Below are 16,864 nucleotides of genomic sequence, written 5' to 3' on the forward strand. Positions count from 1 at the left end.
TATTATGAAGTATCTGTCTTCCCTACTCAGCCTATTCTATCCTTTTCATTATCCTTTGAGTTTGCTAGGGACTGAATGGAGTGCAGGTGTTATGTAGCAGCCTATTGTCAATACTCTCTTCAAGTGCACCCCTTCAATCCTGTGCACAGGGGCTGCTTCCATTGCTTTTGTTTCAGAATTGCCTAGGATTCAGAAACCTACCTCCTGTTAAGGTTTATTCATGAGTTAAACCATCTAGAATCAAAGTGGCACATGTGATGGGGGTGATCCTTGAGGCACATGAATTTAAGTTTAGCTGATTGAGGGGTTTGCTCCCTGCCCTGAATGCGGGATGGCTTTGGGGCAAGAGACTAGTGTTGCCTATCTTGGCAAACCCTGTTCAATAAAAAAGTTATCTTTTTATTTTATCTCTCATTCCAACTTATTCCCAGTCATGTTGTCCAACATAGCGTATAAGGAATTCTACAATGAGAATAAATAATAGCATTGAGATTGGTAATAAAACGCCAACATAAAGATGCTCCAAATTTGAATCAACTTTTTAGTATCAAATTCACAGGAATAAATAATAGCCAAATGTTAAAAAAAAGTTTGAACCTTTTAATAAAAATAATAGCTAAATGTTCAAAAGTTTGAGCCTTTTAATAAAAATGAGGGTATCTGAACTGATATCATTTAAAAGCTTCACCTCTCAGTGTCTAGAAGATACGGATACATAGAAATACTCACTTCTCTAGAATTAGATTTTTGCCTCAGCTGCTTTTTACTGGGTCATGTCAACCTGCCATTAGCTCAGGTCACTGCCATCCACAAAGTATACCTAGTGCTCTAGCTGAAATTTACAGTTAAGTTGCGGCAGGCAGCTCCCGGAAGTCTCCTTGGCCTGTTATAGGTCTGCTGGCTGGCGTTGGCTGCCAGATGTCTGCCTGAGAACTTCACCAAAGCCCCCTTGGGTCTTTATGAAGGTTGTCTTTCCTAATGTCTGAGCAATTTGGTAGCTTTCCAGTTTAACTTTCGTTAAGGCCGGCATCTCTGCCGTTTGCTTGATGTTATTTACATACACTGTACCGTCACAGAAGAAACAGCCTTTAACTTGTGAACCTAGCTACTGTAACCCACGGTCAACTTTGACCAGGGCTCAGCAAAAAGCAAGTGGTCTGACCGTGAAACCAGATGCATTGCATCACATAGACTACTGAAAAAAAAGTCGTATGGCTGAACATGCTGCGAAGGATGTTGGAAGGTGCATGATGCTAGCAACTTTTTTTTTTTTCACGTAGATTATCAACATCTTGTCATTTACATTTCTTACCTTTCGCTACGTTAATAAACTGTGAAGAACTGTAATTTCAATCAAGTTTCATGCTTCAGTGATTTCTAACTCATCATTTAGTTTTTTTCTATTTGCTATGATATCCCCTTCCCAAATTGTATTACATCAGATACATAATGCTGATTTCTTGATTCTCATTTGCAAAAATCATAGTTCCTAGCATGATGCAGTCTTTCAGCCCTCATACTTTAGTCAAACTGCAAAGTGCTTAGTAATTATGGATCACCAATCAGACCCCTCCTGAGAAGCAAACTGAGAGCATTAGAGGTGAAGGATAAATTTGTTATTCACTGCACTTATGACCTTACAAAGACATCTAATGTTACAAAGCTGTGGCTTTTATATTTATAAAATGGAGATAATGGCTACCTTTTCAACTTGTAAGTTTATTTCAATGGTCATGGAGATATGGATATATAAGCACCTAGCACCGGTTTAGCTTGGTAAATGTTAATAAGGGTGCCTAGTTCAGGTGTTTCTCCATCTATTTATATAATCATTATATTGACCTCTTCTTGGTTTTTCTCGTTTCCATGATTCTTATTTTTCTTTTACCTTTTTTTGAGACAGAGTCTCACTCTGTCATCCAGGCTGGAGAGCAGTGGCTGATCTCAGCTCACTGCAACCTCCACCTCCTGGGTTCAAGCGATTCTCATCCTCAGCTTCCCAAGTAGCTAGTAGCTGGAACTACAGGCACAAGCCACCATGCCCAGCTAATTTTTTGTATTTTAATAGAGACGGGGTTTTGCCGTGTTAGCCACGATGGTCTCGATCTCCTGACCTCGTGATCTGCCCGCCTCAGCCTCCCAAAATGCTGGGATCATGAACCACCTCGCTCAGTGGATTCTTATTTTTCTTAACTGGTTGTTCTTTGTTGATTTTGGTAGATTTGACAATTCCCATTGGCTTATTGCTATCATGGAATTTCTATCACTTGTTTTAGGCTCTAGCACAGCCTCTCTTTCTATTTTTTTGTTTTTAAAGCATGCACACAATCTGCTGGGATTTTTATTGTGATTGCATTGAATCTAAAGATCAATTTGGGGAAGCTGACTTTTTTTGTTGTTGTTGTTTACGATGGTTTGACTTCCAAACACTAAATATGTTACTTGCATACATTTACTTAGCTTTTCTTTATTGCTTTTTAGTTTTCCACGTTGAGATATTGTACCTCTTGCATTAGATTCATTCCTAGGTATGTTTTTGATGTGATAAATTTAAAAATTGGTGTGTCGATTTTTAAACAGGGTTATTGAAGTGTCATCACACAGTAAAAAGCACTCTTTTTAGTTTGCAATTCTATGAATGTTGACAAATGCATACAGGTTGTGTGACCACCATCACAACAGAATGTAAAACTGTTCCATCACTCTCTAAAATTCTCTGTGCCCTTTTGTAGTATCTCTTCTTCCGCATAACCACTGATCTGTTTTCTGTTTCTATTGTTTTGCCTTAGAAAGACTCTCATATAAATGTGACTATGGAGTGGGTAGCCTTTTGAAACTGGCTTCTTTCACTTAGTACACGTTTTTGAGATCCATCACGTTATTGCATGGATTAGTAGTATATTCTTTTTATTGCTGAATAATATTCCACTGCATAGATATACTATAATTTGTGCATCTACTTACCATTTAAAGACATTTGGGTTGTTTCCAATTTTGGAGAATTCTTTTTTTTTTTTAGATGGAGTTTCGCTCTTGTTACCCAGTCTGGAGTGCAATGGCGCGATCTCGGCTCACCGTAACCTCTGCCTCCCAGGTTCAGGCAATTCTCCTGCCTCAGCCTCCTGAGTAGCTGGGATTACAGGCATGCGCCACCATGCCTAGCTAATTTTTTGTATTTTTAGTAGAGACGGGGTTTCACCATGTTGACCAGGATGGTCTCGATCTCTTGACCTCGTGATCCACCCGCCTCGGCCTCCCAAAGTGCTGGGATTACAGCTGTGAGCCACCGCACCCAGCCCCAGTTTTGGAGAATTCTGAATAAAGCAGCTATAAACTCTCATGTATATGTTTTATATGACCATAACTTTTCATTTCTCTTGAAAAAATATCTATTGGGTAGGATTGCTGAGCTACATGTTAACTTTATAAGAAATTAAGGGCCGGGCGCGGTGGCTCAAGCCTGTAATCCCAGCACTTTGGAAGGCCGAGGCGGGTGGATCACGAGGTCAAGAGATCGAGACCACCCTGGTCAATACAGTGAAACCCCGTCTCTACTAAAAATACAAAAAATTAGCTGGGCACGGTGGCGCGTGCCTGTAATCCCAGCTACTCAGGAGGCTGAGGCAGGAGAATTGCCTGAACCCAGGAGGCGGAGGTTGCGGTGAACCGAGATCGTGCCATTGCACTCCAGCCTGGGTAACAAGAGCGAAACTCTGTCTCAAAAAAAGAAATTAAAAGACTGTTTTCCAAAATGGCTGCATCATTTTGCATTTTCATCAGCAATTCATGAGTATTCCAGTAAATCCTTGCCAGCATGTGGTATTGTCACATATGGTCAATTAAAAAATGTTTTAAGCCATTCTAATAGGTATGCAATAATAGTACATAGTGGTTTTAATGTGCATTTCTGTAATGACTAATGATGTTGAATGACTTTTCATAAGCTTATTGGCCATGCATCTGTCTTCTTTGGTAAATGTTCTATCGTTTTTGCCAATTTAAAAAATTGGCTTGTTTATTTTCCTATTACTGAATTTTGAGAGATATTTCTATATTCTGGATATAAGTCATTTATCAGATATGTGTTTTGAAGATATTTTCTGTCATTAGCTTGGATTTTTATTTTCTTGAGTGTCTTTCAAAGAATAGAAGTTTTAAATTCTGATGAAGCCCAATTTTTCATTATTTTCATTAATGGATAATGTTTTTGGTGTATTCTCTATGAAAGATTAGTTTAATTCAAAATCTCAAAGTTTTTTTTGGTGAATGTTGAATTATTTTAACACTCTTTTTTGAAACAATTATTCTTACATTGAATTAATTGCTTTTGTACCTAGGCCATAAATCAACTGTCTATATTTGTATGAGTCTATTTATAGACTGTCTATTCTGTTCTATTGATTTATGTCTTTATCCTTTCACCAATGCCACACTGTTTTGATTACTATAGCTTTAGAATAAGTCTTAGAATCAGTGTGGATCCTCTATGTTCTTTATTTGGAATTATTTTTGTTGTCCTAGTTACTTTGCTTTTCTTTTAGTAGTTTTAGAATCAGCTGGTTTATTTGTATAAAAATCTTGCTTGGATTTTGACTGGGACTGTGCCCTATTTATAGGTCACTTTTGGGAGAATTGACATCTTCTACATTAAGCATAGCTCTAAACCCAACTTCAAGCCACCATTTCCTTGTTCCTGCTTCCATCATACCTATTTGATTTCTGGAACATCTGTAATTTGTCACCACCTCTCCATTCACTGAAATTCTCCTTGTTTGGCAGTGCTTCACCTATGCCTTTGACGATATTTTTCTACTTCTAGTCCCTTCTCCTTCGATTCCAGCCTATACAATCTTGCCACTACTATACCTTAAAACTTTCAACAGTTTTCCCATTTTGTATAAAATGCACATTCTTAGCCTAGCATTTTAAGGCCCTACAGTTTTTTCCTCTAATGCTTCTTTTTGACTTCATTTCATACCACTCCCTTTCATTTACTCTTTGCTTCTGTAAGAACTGAATTACATGATGTTTCGGTGACTGCTATCCATTATATTCATATCTTTCCCTGGAAATACTTCCATCTTCTTTTCCCCACTTTCTACATGCCTACATTCGACATCTTCTTTAAGGAATAGTTCAAGGTTTACTATTGTTACAAAATTTCCCAGAATCATTCTCTGGCTGCAAAGAATCTGTCTTTCCTTTGAATTTGCTTACGTCTCTGTACCTTTGTGAGGCAACAATTACTTTGTATTTTGTCTGATAAGTAGTTATATATTTGCCTCTCCTATTTAATCTATAGTATGTGTTTTCTGAGGACATAATCCAAATTTGATAAATTTCTAGATACACATTACCTGGCATGTGGTAGTACTCAATAAATCTTTGGGAAACTAATGAAAACGATATACAGACTAAACAGGGACAATAGTATGCAATCACTCACAGAGTATTGGGAAGAATAAAGATTGGTCCATATATGCCAAGTTCTGACTTAAGCCATCTATCACCTGTGTAAAACTTCAATGAGATGGTTAAGCCCCGCTTTTTCATTTGCATGTGAATCTGGGATTGGTTCTGCACTCTTGATATTTTGGGGGTCCTTAATTCAACAGACAATTATGGAGCAGTTATTAAAGTGAAGAGATACTTTGAGAAGGAGGGAGAAATCAACTGACAATGCTGTTTGGAGGTAAAGATGAAGCTGGAGAATTGACCACAAAGTTTGACAATGTGGATGTTACTGGCAACCTTGACAAGAGCTCCTTTGATGCCAGTAGGGGAGTCACAGTTTCATGAAAATGAGTTCACAAAAGATTAGGAGGTAAGTAGTGAAGAAAGTGTGTATAATGGAGAACTCTTTAATAAACTCTTCTATAAAGAGGGCAGAGAGGGGCAAGTGTGGTGGCTCACACTGTAATCCCAGCACTTTGGGAGGCTGAGGCAGAAGGATTGCTGGAACCCAGGAGTTTGAGACAAGCCTGGCCAACATGGCGAAACCCTGTCACTACTAAAAATATAAAAATTAGCTGGGTGTGGTTATGTGCACCTGTAGTCTCACCTACTGGGGAGGCTGAGGCATGAGAATCGCTTGAACCTGGAAGGCAGAGGTTTGCAGTGAGCCTAGATTGTGCCACTGCACTCCAGCCTGGGCAACAGAGTAATGCTGCTTTAAAAAAAAAAAAAAAAAAAGGGCAGAGAAAAGAAGCTTTTTAAAAATATGAGATTTTATAGCACAATTCGTGTTGATAAAAATTGTACAGTTGAAGAGAATAAAGGGGTAAGAGGAAATAATTACAGGAGCAAAGTTCTTGAGTTGGGAAAGGGGTTGGAATACAGTGTGGAAGTGGAGGGGTTTCCTTGGAACAGCTGCCAATTGTATAAGAGGACAACAGGATGGCAAGCTCTAAATATAAAAAAGGGTTATCAGCTGAGAATGAGAGAGAAGGAGGGTATGATGAGGGCTAAAGGAAAGATGAGAAAGGAGAACTGATTTAGAGTGAGGCAGTGAGTTGACTAGAAAACATAGGATTGAAAGCCCTCTTGAATTTTGTAATTATAAATTTAAAATGAGACTAGTCACTTGGTTTTGTGTTTTTCTGCAGTCGGTTTGATGTGACTTTGGATCTGGGATAAATGGAGATTTAGATTTGACTAGGGCTGGAATTTTACCTGCTGAATAAAATGGTGGGAGGAAGGTGTAAAGTTGAATTTATGTGAGGAAATAGTTCTAGTGACGTGCCATGGAGACTAAGATCTGTCAGGAAGAAGTTTAGAAATGAGATGGTACTGAAAAAATGGCAGGGATAATGAATCAGGCCATTCCTATGGGTCAAAAGTTGTAGATGAATACTATAAAAAATAAGCTAGAAAAATAAGAGCTGGTGATCAGAGTGGAATGCTTGCAAATGAGATTCTGCAGGTGGTAGAGAAGTTGGTAATAAAATTTAGGATGTGATAATGGGTCTGAGTGACTGAAGTAGGTGGAGAACAGGTTCACTGAAGAAAGGGAGTTCAAGTGAGAAGTCGATGTTAAGTAGACGAATCACCTATAGGACACTGATATCACCAAGAAAGATGACAGGGAAGGCAGCAGAGAGAGAGTGACCCAGCTTATATATACCTTTGAAACCATGATGAAAGCTATACACAATATTATTTTAGAAAAATGCATATATGCATATATTTTGACCATATGATATTAAATCTTCCTATCCCCCATGGATAGAGCTGTAGACCAGGTGAATATTCAAATAGTTTCTAACTTCAAATTTATCCTCAGGTAGATTTACTATCTGCCTCTGTCATCCATCCATCATCCATCCATCCATCCATTCATGTGACTAATTGCTGCTTATCTGTGCTTTGGTTAAATATCCTTTTCGGGAGAATCTTGTTCTTTGAATGGCGTGGCAAAGAAACGTGATTTCCCATTTTAACGGTAGGGGGCACCCTAGCATTTCCAAACTTAGCGATGAACCTTAGCCTACCGTGTGAAATAGCTGCAGCTGAAAAGAGGATGTTATACTGGAGGAAGGAGATCACCACCACACTTTGCAAAATCCAGGATGATCTATGCACTTGCTTTTTAAAAATTATTATTTAGTGGCAGTAATGAGGCTGAAAAGGCACATTTTTAAATAGTACCAGTAACCTAGAGAGGAGATTCGCTTGGATCATACAGTATCATCTCTCAGCAAACAAGTAAAACAGTGTGAAATACTCAGGTGAGATATAAATAAATATCCAAATATATCACCATGTTCTCACCTAAACTATGTTTCTGTAGTGTTCAGGATAGTCTTGTTAATAGTAGAATATATTCAACCTATAAAAAGTTTAAAAAACTGCTGTTTCCTAGCTCAGGCAAATAAACTTAATACATTTTGCTCACAACATGGTTAACAAACCAAGGAACTTGTTGGAAATATTATATGAGCCAATAAAGGGTAATTTTATTTTATGTAATAACCACTTATGAAAGCTCACCATGGCTTGACGTGAAGAGCTGGGCTAGTTAGAGGTTAACACCCCAATCATAAAGCAACAATGAGGATAGACTTGAAGGGCATTTCTTCTGTTATAAAACACTTACAGTAATAACCTTGTAAAAAATAATGGGATCTATTTAAAGCTCATTTATTTCCCAGCTAAGTGGCAATTTCCCATCACTCAAAATGCTAATACTTCCTCCTGAAACCCTAAGGATAATCCAATTCATGTGTGTTCATTAAAAAAAGCTGGTTAAAATAAGCAGGTGATTTTGTTTTAATAATATCTGTCCTGCCAGCAATAAGACAGTCTCAGTTGCAAATAAATACATCAACAAACAGATTTTCTTTAAAGCACATGGGGTCTCATATCATTCCCAAATTAGCCAATTAGCATGATGCTATTGGAAGAGCTAATTAAAAAGTTCATTTAGACTAAGAAATGTTTCCTGAGAGTAATCTGGAGCGTATAGCTCTTATTTCACCTGTAATTACTCTGCCTGATTTTCTACTATGTATATAGAGGTGAACACACCTTCACCGGAGGAGAGGAAAAGCCTTTTTCATTCTCTTGGAGTGAATTATATATATTAATACCTTGAACTGATCAACATACACTTATCTCTTTAAAAAGGCACTGCCCATACCTAGTCTCTCAGTTGTTAGGTGGTGGTTAGCTAGTAATTTAGACTGACTACAAATGCTACCTTTGTTCAAAGATACAGCCTGTAGTTTGTCCTGTTGAAATATTTTCATGATTAGAATCTTTGGTCAGTGGTAAATTCATCAACTCCTTCAGCAAATATGCTTATCTGAATTACTGAGATTTACAGATGGACTAGTACATCCAGTAATGAAAAAGAATAACAAAAACTAAAAAACGATTTATATATACAAAAATTTTGCTAGGAGGAAGTGTGAACTGGAGAGAATAGGGGATGAATAAATTTACATTTGGTATTCTCTAAGCTAGTGTGCTCTCCTATTTAAAATAGTATTGGAAGTTCTGGCCATGGCAATCAGGCAAGAAAAAGAAATAAAAGGTACTCAAATAGGAAGAAAGTCAAATTATCTCTGCTTCCAGATGACATGATTGTATGTTTAGAGAACCCCATCGTCTCAGCCCAAAAACTCTTTAAGCTGATAAGCAAATTCGGCAAAGTCTCAGGATTCAAAATCAATGTGCAAAAATCACAAGCCTTCATATGCACCATTAATAGACAAACAGAAAGCCAAATCATGAGTAAACTCTTAGTCACAATTGCTACAGAGAGAATAAAATACCTAGGAATACAACTTGCAAGGGATGCGAAGGACCTCTTCAAGGAGAACTACAAACCACTGCTCAAGGAAGTAAGAGAGGACACAAACGAATGGAAAAACATTCCATGCTCATGAATAGGAAGAATCAATATTGTGAAAATGCCTATACTACCCAAGTAATTTATCGATTCTATGCTATTCCCATCAAGCCACCACTGACTTTATTCACAGAATTAGAAAAAACTACTTTAAATTTCATATGAAATCAAATAGAGCCCATATAGCCAAGACAATCCTATGTAAAAAGAACAGAGCTAGAGGCACCATGCTACCTGACCTCAAACTATACTACAAGACTGCAATAACCAAAACAAACTGTTCTGTTCCATTAGTCTATATATTTGTTTTGGTACTGGACCCAAAATAAATATACAGACCAATGCAACAGAATAGAGGCCTCAGAAATAACACCACATGTCTACAACCACCTGATCTTTGATAAACCTGACAAAAACAATCAATGGGGAAAGGGTTTCCTATTTAATAAAAGGTATTGGGAAAACTGGCTAGCCATATGCAGAAAACTGAAACTGAACTCCTTCCTTACACCTTATACAAAAATTAACTCAAGATGGATTAAAGTTTTAACGTAAGACCTAAAACCATAAAAACTCTAGAAGAAAACCTAGGCAACACCATTCAGGACATAGACGTGGGCAAAGACTTCATGATGAAAACACCAAGAGCAATTGCAACAAAAGCGAAAATTGACAAACGGGATCTAATTAAACTAAAGAGATTCTGCACAGCAAAAGAAACTATCATCAGGGTGAACAAGCAACCTACAGAATGGGAGAAAATTTCTGCAATCTATTTATCTGACAGAGGGCTAATATCCAGAATCTATAAGGAACTTAAACAAATTTACAAGAAAAAAAGCAAACAACCCCACCAAAACATGGATGAAGGATATGAACAGATCCCTCTCAAAAGAAGACATTTATGTGGCCAAGAAACACATGAAAAAAAAGGTCATTATCATTGGTCATTAGAGAAATGCAAATCAAAACCACAATGAGATACCATCTCACACCAGTTAAAATGATGATCATTAAAAAGTCAGGAAACAACAGATGCTGGAGAGGATGTGGAGAAATAGAAATGCTTTTACACTGTTGGTGGGAGTGTAAATTAGTTCAACCATTGTGGAAGACAGTGCGGCAATTCCTCAAGTATTTAGAACCAGAAATACCATTTGATCCAGCAATCCCATTACTGGGTATATAGTCAAAGGATTATAAATAATTCTACTATAAAGACACATGCACATGTATGTTTATTGTGGCACTATTCACAATGGCAAAGACTTGGAACCAACCCAAACGCCCACCAATGATAGACTGCATAAAGAAAATGTGGCACATATATGCCATGGAATACTATACAGACATAAAGGAGAATGAGTGTATGCCCTTTGCAGGAACATGGATGAACCTGGAAACCATCATTCTCAGCAAACTAACACAGGAACAGAAAACCAAACACTGTATGTTCTCACTCAGAAGTGGGAGTTGAACAATGAGAACATATGGGCACAGGGAGGCACCCATCACATACCGGGGCTTGTCAGGGGGTGGGGGACTAGGGGAAGGATAGTATTAGGAGAAATATATAACGTAGATGATGGTTTGATGGGTGCAGAAAACCATCATGGCACATGTATACCTATGTAACAAACTTGCATATTCTGCACATGTATCCCAGAACCTAAAGTATAATAAAAAAAGAAAACCAATAGAAAAACAGGAATATCATAGGATATATAAAAAATGAAAATAAAAATCCATTCATCTGTTGTTGGACACCTATGTTGATTCCATATCTTGGCCTTTTCTTTATTTATTAAGGCAATCATCTAGTTTTTGTCTTTAGTTCTCTTTATTTGTTGAATCACATTTAATGCTTTTTTATGTTAAACCATCCTTGTATCCCAGGGATGAAGCCTAGCTAATCACGGTGGATTAGCTTTTTGATGTGCTGCTGGATTTGGTTTGCAAATATTTTGTTGAGGATTTTTGCATTCATGTTCATCATGGATATTGGCCTGACTTTTTACTTTTTTTGTTGTTTCTCTGCCAGGTTTTGGTATCAAGATGATGCTGGCCTCACAGAATGAGTTGGAGAGAAATCCTTCCAGTTCAGTTTTTTGAAATAGTTTCTGTAGGAATGTTACCAGGCCTTCCTTGTACATTTGGTAGAATTTGACTGTGAATCAGGTACTGGGCATTTTTTTTTTTTTTTGGTTGGTAGGCTATTTATTATTACTGATTCAATTTCGGAGCTCATTATTGGTCTGTTCAGGGAGTCTGTTTCTCTCTGGCTCAGTCTTGGGAAAGCAGTGTCCAGGAATTCATCCATTTCTAGTTTATGTTTGTGGGGTTGCTCATAGTAGTTTCTGATGGTTGTTTTTATTTCTGTGGGGTCAGTAGTAACATTCTCATCATTATTTCTAATTGTGTTTATTTGGCTCTTTTCTCTTTTTTTTCTTTAAAAAATTTTTTATTATATAACATTTTTTAAAACATTATTTTCATAGAATACATTTTCACATTAGAGATTCCCATAGTGTGAAAATAACAATTTATTACTTTTAGTTTTATATTTGTGGACAGATTGTTTTAGAACAAGTAAAACACATTTGAGAATTAAGTCTCAGTTTATAATTTGTAATATTTTGATACATCTACAAGGGGAACCTTGCCACTAAATGGAACTTCTCTATATTCAGAAGCACTTCGAGTTTTTCTTCTTAGGATTTAGAAATTTATAATGTGAGATATCAGCATTTCCTAATTTTAAAATTTCCCTAGTATATGTAACCATCAGCAGGTGGTATCTACTGAATAGAGAAGGAAGTTTTTGAAAATTAAACACTGTTTAATTTTCTGCAAAGTTTTTATTTATGAATTAACAGTATTTCCATTTGTCCATTATTCCCAGGGCAAATATGGAAGTTTGATCATGTATTAATAGTAATAAAGCTGGATTCTCTTTAAGAGATTGATAAATTAAAAGGCGAAAGCTCATATATCATGTATAGTTGTACTATGAGTCTCATGAAAAGTGGGGAGGCAACCCCATTAACTCACCAGAATACAGAACTCAGTCTCACAACTTCTTAGACATAATTCCTCTCAAACCTTTTCCTTAAAGGTTAAATTCTGAAAATAATCTTGTGATCAAGAGAAGAAAGCTGTCCACCAATGGACTTATCTGTAACTTCTTCCTTATTGTGAGTTGAATGGCGTGACAAAGCAGAAGCAAAGAGGCATACATTGATTCTTCAACGTATGAAGTCAAGAAGGTCAGTGCTTCCTATCATCACTGGTCATTAGAGAAATGCAATCAAAACCACATTGAGATACCATCTCATGCCAGTTAGAATGGTGATCATTAAAAAATCAGGAGACAACAGATGCTGGAGAGGATGTGGAGAAATAGGAACACTTTTACACTGTTGGTGGGAGTGTAAATTAGTTCAATCATTGTGGAAGACAGTGTGGCAATTCCTCAAGGATCTGGAACTAGAAATACCATTTGACCCAGCAATCCCATTACTGGGTATATACCCAAAGGATTATAAAACATTCAACTATAAAGACACATGCACACGTATGTTTATTGCAGAACTGTTCACAATAGCAAAGACTTGGAACCAACCCAAATGCCCATCAAAGATAGATTGGATAAAGAAAATGTGACACATATACACCATGGAATACTATGCAGCCATAGAAAAGGATGAGTTCATGTCTTTTGCAGGGACAAGGATGAAGCTGGAAACCATCATTTTTAGCAAACTGACACAAGAACAGAAAACCAAAAACTGCATGTTCTCACTCATAAGTGGGTGTTGAACAATGAGAACACATAGACACAAGGAGGGGAACATCACACACTGGGGCCTGTCTGGAGTGGGGGGTGTTAGGGGAGGGATAGCAGGGGGTGGGGAGATTGGTGAGGGCTAACATTAGGAGAAATATCTAATGTAGATGACGGGGGAAAGGATGCAGCAAACCACCATGGCACGTGTATACCTATGTAACAAACCTGCATGTTCTGCACATGTACTCCAGAACTTAAAGTAGAATAATAAAAAAAGAAAACAAACAAACAAAAACCCCCAAAAGTCAGAGCTTCCACAGCATCACAACAGCTTTGCAGATGTCCACATCATGATAGCTGAAATAGCAAAGCCCAGCAAAAGTTAAAGCTGCAAGTGCCAAAAGCCCTGCCTTGGCAGCTTTCTGCTAGGCATCCCCATGAACACAGACAGTAACAACTTGTTGTCCAAAGCCTCAGTGACCATGAAGAGTGAAGGTTGCAGCCAAGGAGTAGTCCATTGCAGAGCAAGGATTCAAATAAGCAGCCAGAAGCAGACCCAGGAGCAAAACGCTGACAACCCTCTCACTAGTCCAGTGGCGAGATGGAGCTTTGGAACCAGAATGGTGGCTCAGTGACAAGTGAGTGTGCTGCACTCCACACCATTCTTGGGTAGTTCAGTCCTGAAGAAATGCTGAGATCTGAGCAGGTCTGACTACTGGGGTTCACAGCAACAAAGCCAGGCCTCCTTGGGCACCGTAAAGGGCACTCAGCCTCCTGAGAACTGTCATCTTGTTTCTGAGGGCTCAAGATCATCCACCAACCTACTCTCTTTTTTTCTTAATTAATCTGGCTAATGGCCTGTTTTATTAACTTTTTCAAAAAAACAACTCCTGGATTTATTGGTCTTTTGACTGGTTTTTTCTTTGTGTCTCAGTTTCCTTCAGTTCTGCTTTAAGTTTTGTTGTTTTTTGTTTTATGCTAGCTTTGGGTTTGATTTGTTTTTGATTCTCTAATTCTTTCAATTGTTAAGTTAGATTGTTAATTTGAGATATTTCTAACTTTTTGATGTGGGCATTTTAGTGCTATGAATTTCCCTCTTAACACTGGCTTAGCTGTGTCCTAGAGATTCTGGTATATTGTATGTTTGTTCTCATTATTCTCAAAGCACATCTTGATTTCTGTCTTAATTTCATTATCTACCCAAATGTCATTCAGGGGCATGTTGTTTAATTTCCATGTAATTGTATGGTTGTGAGCGATTTTAATTGTGTTGACTTCTATTTTTATTGTGCTATGATCTGAGAGTGTGTTTGGTATGGTTTTGGTTCTTTCATATTTGTTCAAGCTCATTTTATGCTTAATTATGTGGTCAATTTGGGAGTGTCATGTGGCAATGAGAGAAATATATATCCTGTTGTTTTTGGTGGAGACTTCTCTAGAGGTCTATCAGATCCATTTGGTCCAATTCTGAGTTTAGGTCCTGAATATCTGTTAATTTTCTGCCTTGATGATCTGTCTAATATTGTCAGTGGAGTAGTGAAGTATTCCACTATTATCATGTGGGAATCTATGTCCCTTTGTAGAACTTTCTTTATGAATCTTGGTGCTCCTGTGTTAGATGCACATATATTTAGAATAGTTAGATGATCTTCTTTCTTCTTCTTCCTCTTCCTTCTTCTTCCTCTTCCTCTCCTTCTCCTCCTCCTCCTTCTCCTCCTCCTCCTCCTTCTTCCTTTTCCTCTTCCTCTTTCTTCTTCCTTTTCCTCTTCCTCCTCTTCTTCCCCTTCTCCTTCTACTTCTCCTTCTTCTTCTTTTGAGACAGAGTCTTGCTCTGTCACCAGCCTGGAGTGCAGTGTCATGATCTTGGCTCACTGCAACCTCTGCCTCCCAGGTTTGAGCAATTCTTCTGCCTCAGCCTCAGCCTCAGTCTCAGCCTCCTGAGTAGCTGGGATTACAGGCACACACCACCACACCTAGCTAATTTTTGTATTTTTAGTAGAGATGAGGTTTCACCATGTTGATCAGGACGGTCTTGATCTCTTGACCTTGTGATCTGCCCGCCTCAGCCTCCCAAAGTGCTGGGATTACATGCATGAGCCACTGTGCCTGGCCAGGTCTTCTTTTTGAATTGAACTCTTTGCCATTATGTGATGTCTGCCCTTGTCTTTTTTATTTTTTATTTTTATTTTAACTTTGTTTGTTTGAAACCTGTTTTTGAGTGAAATTAGGATTGCAACACCTGCTTTTTTCTGTTTTCTATTTGCTTAGTAGATTTTTCTCCATCTTTTTATTTTGAGTCTATGTGAGATTGATTGCTTGAAGATAGTATATCATTGGGTCTTGGTTTTTTATCCAGATTGCTACTCTGTGCCTGTTAAGTGGGGGCATTTAGCTCATTTACATTTAAGGTTAGTATTGATATTTGTGGATTTGATCCTGTCATTTTGCTGTTAGCTGGTCATTAGGTTGGCTTTATGTGGTTGCTTTACAGTGACACTGGTCTATGTGTTTAAGTGTGTGTTTGTATCATTAATGGCAGGTAGTAGTCTTTCTTTTCATATTTATTGCTCCTTTTAAGATCTCTTATAAGGCAGGTCTGCTGGTAACGAAGTCCTTCAACATTTGCTTTTCTGAAAAAGATCTTATTTCTCCTTCACTTAGGAAGCGTAGTTTGGCTGGATATTAAATTTTTGATTGAAAATTTTTTTCTTTAAGAATGTTGAATATAATCCCCCAATCTCTTGCGGCTTGTAGGGTTTCAGCTGAGTGGTCTGCTCTTAGCCTGATAGGAATTCCTTTGTAGGTGATCTACCCTTTCTCTCTAGCTGCCTTTAACATTCTTTCTTTCGTTTTGGCCTGCCTTGGAAAATCTGATGATTATGTGTCTTGGGGTTGACCTTCTTATGTAGAATCTTGCAAGAGTTTGCTGTATTTTCTTAATTTGACTCTTGGCCCCTCTAGCAATGTTGGGGAACTTTCCATGGACTATATCCTGAAATATATTTTCCAAGTTGTTTGTTTTCTCCTTCTCCCTTTCAGGGATGCCAATGATTCATAGATTTGGCCTCTTTACATAGTTCCATAGTTCTCAGAAGTTTTGTTCATTTCTTTTTATTTCTTTCATTTAGTTTGGTCTGACTGCCTTATTTCAGAGAACCAGTCTCAAGTTCTGATATTTTTTCTTCAGTTTGGTTTGTTCTGCTGTTAATACTCGATTGCATTGTGAAATTCTTATATTGTGTTATTCAGCTCTGTCGGCCCATTAGGTTCTCTTTTGTACCAACTATTTCACCCTTCAGCTCCTATATCACTTTATTGTGATTCATATTTTTCTTGGATTGGGTTTTGCCATCCTCTTGAATCTCAATGATCTTCATCTCTATCCACAGTCTCGATTCTTTTTCTGTCATTCCAGCCAGTTTAGCCTGGTTAAGAATTCTTTTTAGAGAATTGGTGTAGTTATTTGGAGGACATATGACCTTCTGGCCATTTGAGTTACCAGAGTTCTTCTGTTGATTCTTTCTCAACTATGTCTGTGGGTGTTCCTTTAACTGCAGTGTAGATTAAGTACAGTCAATAGACCTCTTTTCTGGATGTTTTAACTGGGCTAAAACTTGGCATAAAGTTTTATTTGAAGCTGACTTCTTGTCTCTGGTTGTAGATGAGGATATGTTAGTGAGGCATTTTTGGTGTTGAAACTTTGGGTTGTGATCCAGCAGGTAACA

The 16,864-nt window shown here is 37.7% G+C and overlaps 1 pseudogene; it reads right to left on the reverse strand.

Moving 5' to 3' along the window:
* Positions 1-13,521: 13,521 nt before the first annotated feature.
* On the reverse strand, positions 13,522-13,927 carry LOC105727080 (succinate dehydrogenase [ubiquinone] cytochrome b small subunit, mitochondrial-like; annotated as a pseudogene).
* Between the last annotated feature and the right edge of the window lie 2,937 nt (positions 13,928-16,864).

This window comes from Aotus nancymaae, unplaced genomic scaffold (genome assembly GCF_030222135.1).
Source record: "Aotus nancymaae isolate 86718 unplaced genomic scaffold, 86718_ANA_hifiasm-v0.15.2.pri h1tg000019l, whole genome shotgun sequence".
In the NCBI taxonomy this organism is placed as follows: domain Eukaryota; kingdom Metazoa; phylum Chordata; class Mammalia; order Primates; family Aotidae; genus Aotus; species Aotus nancymaae.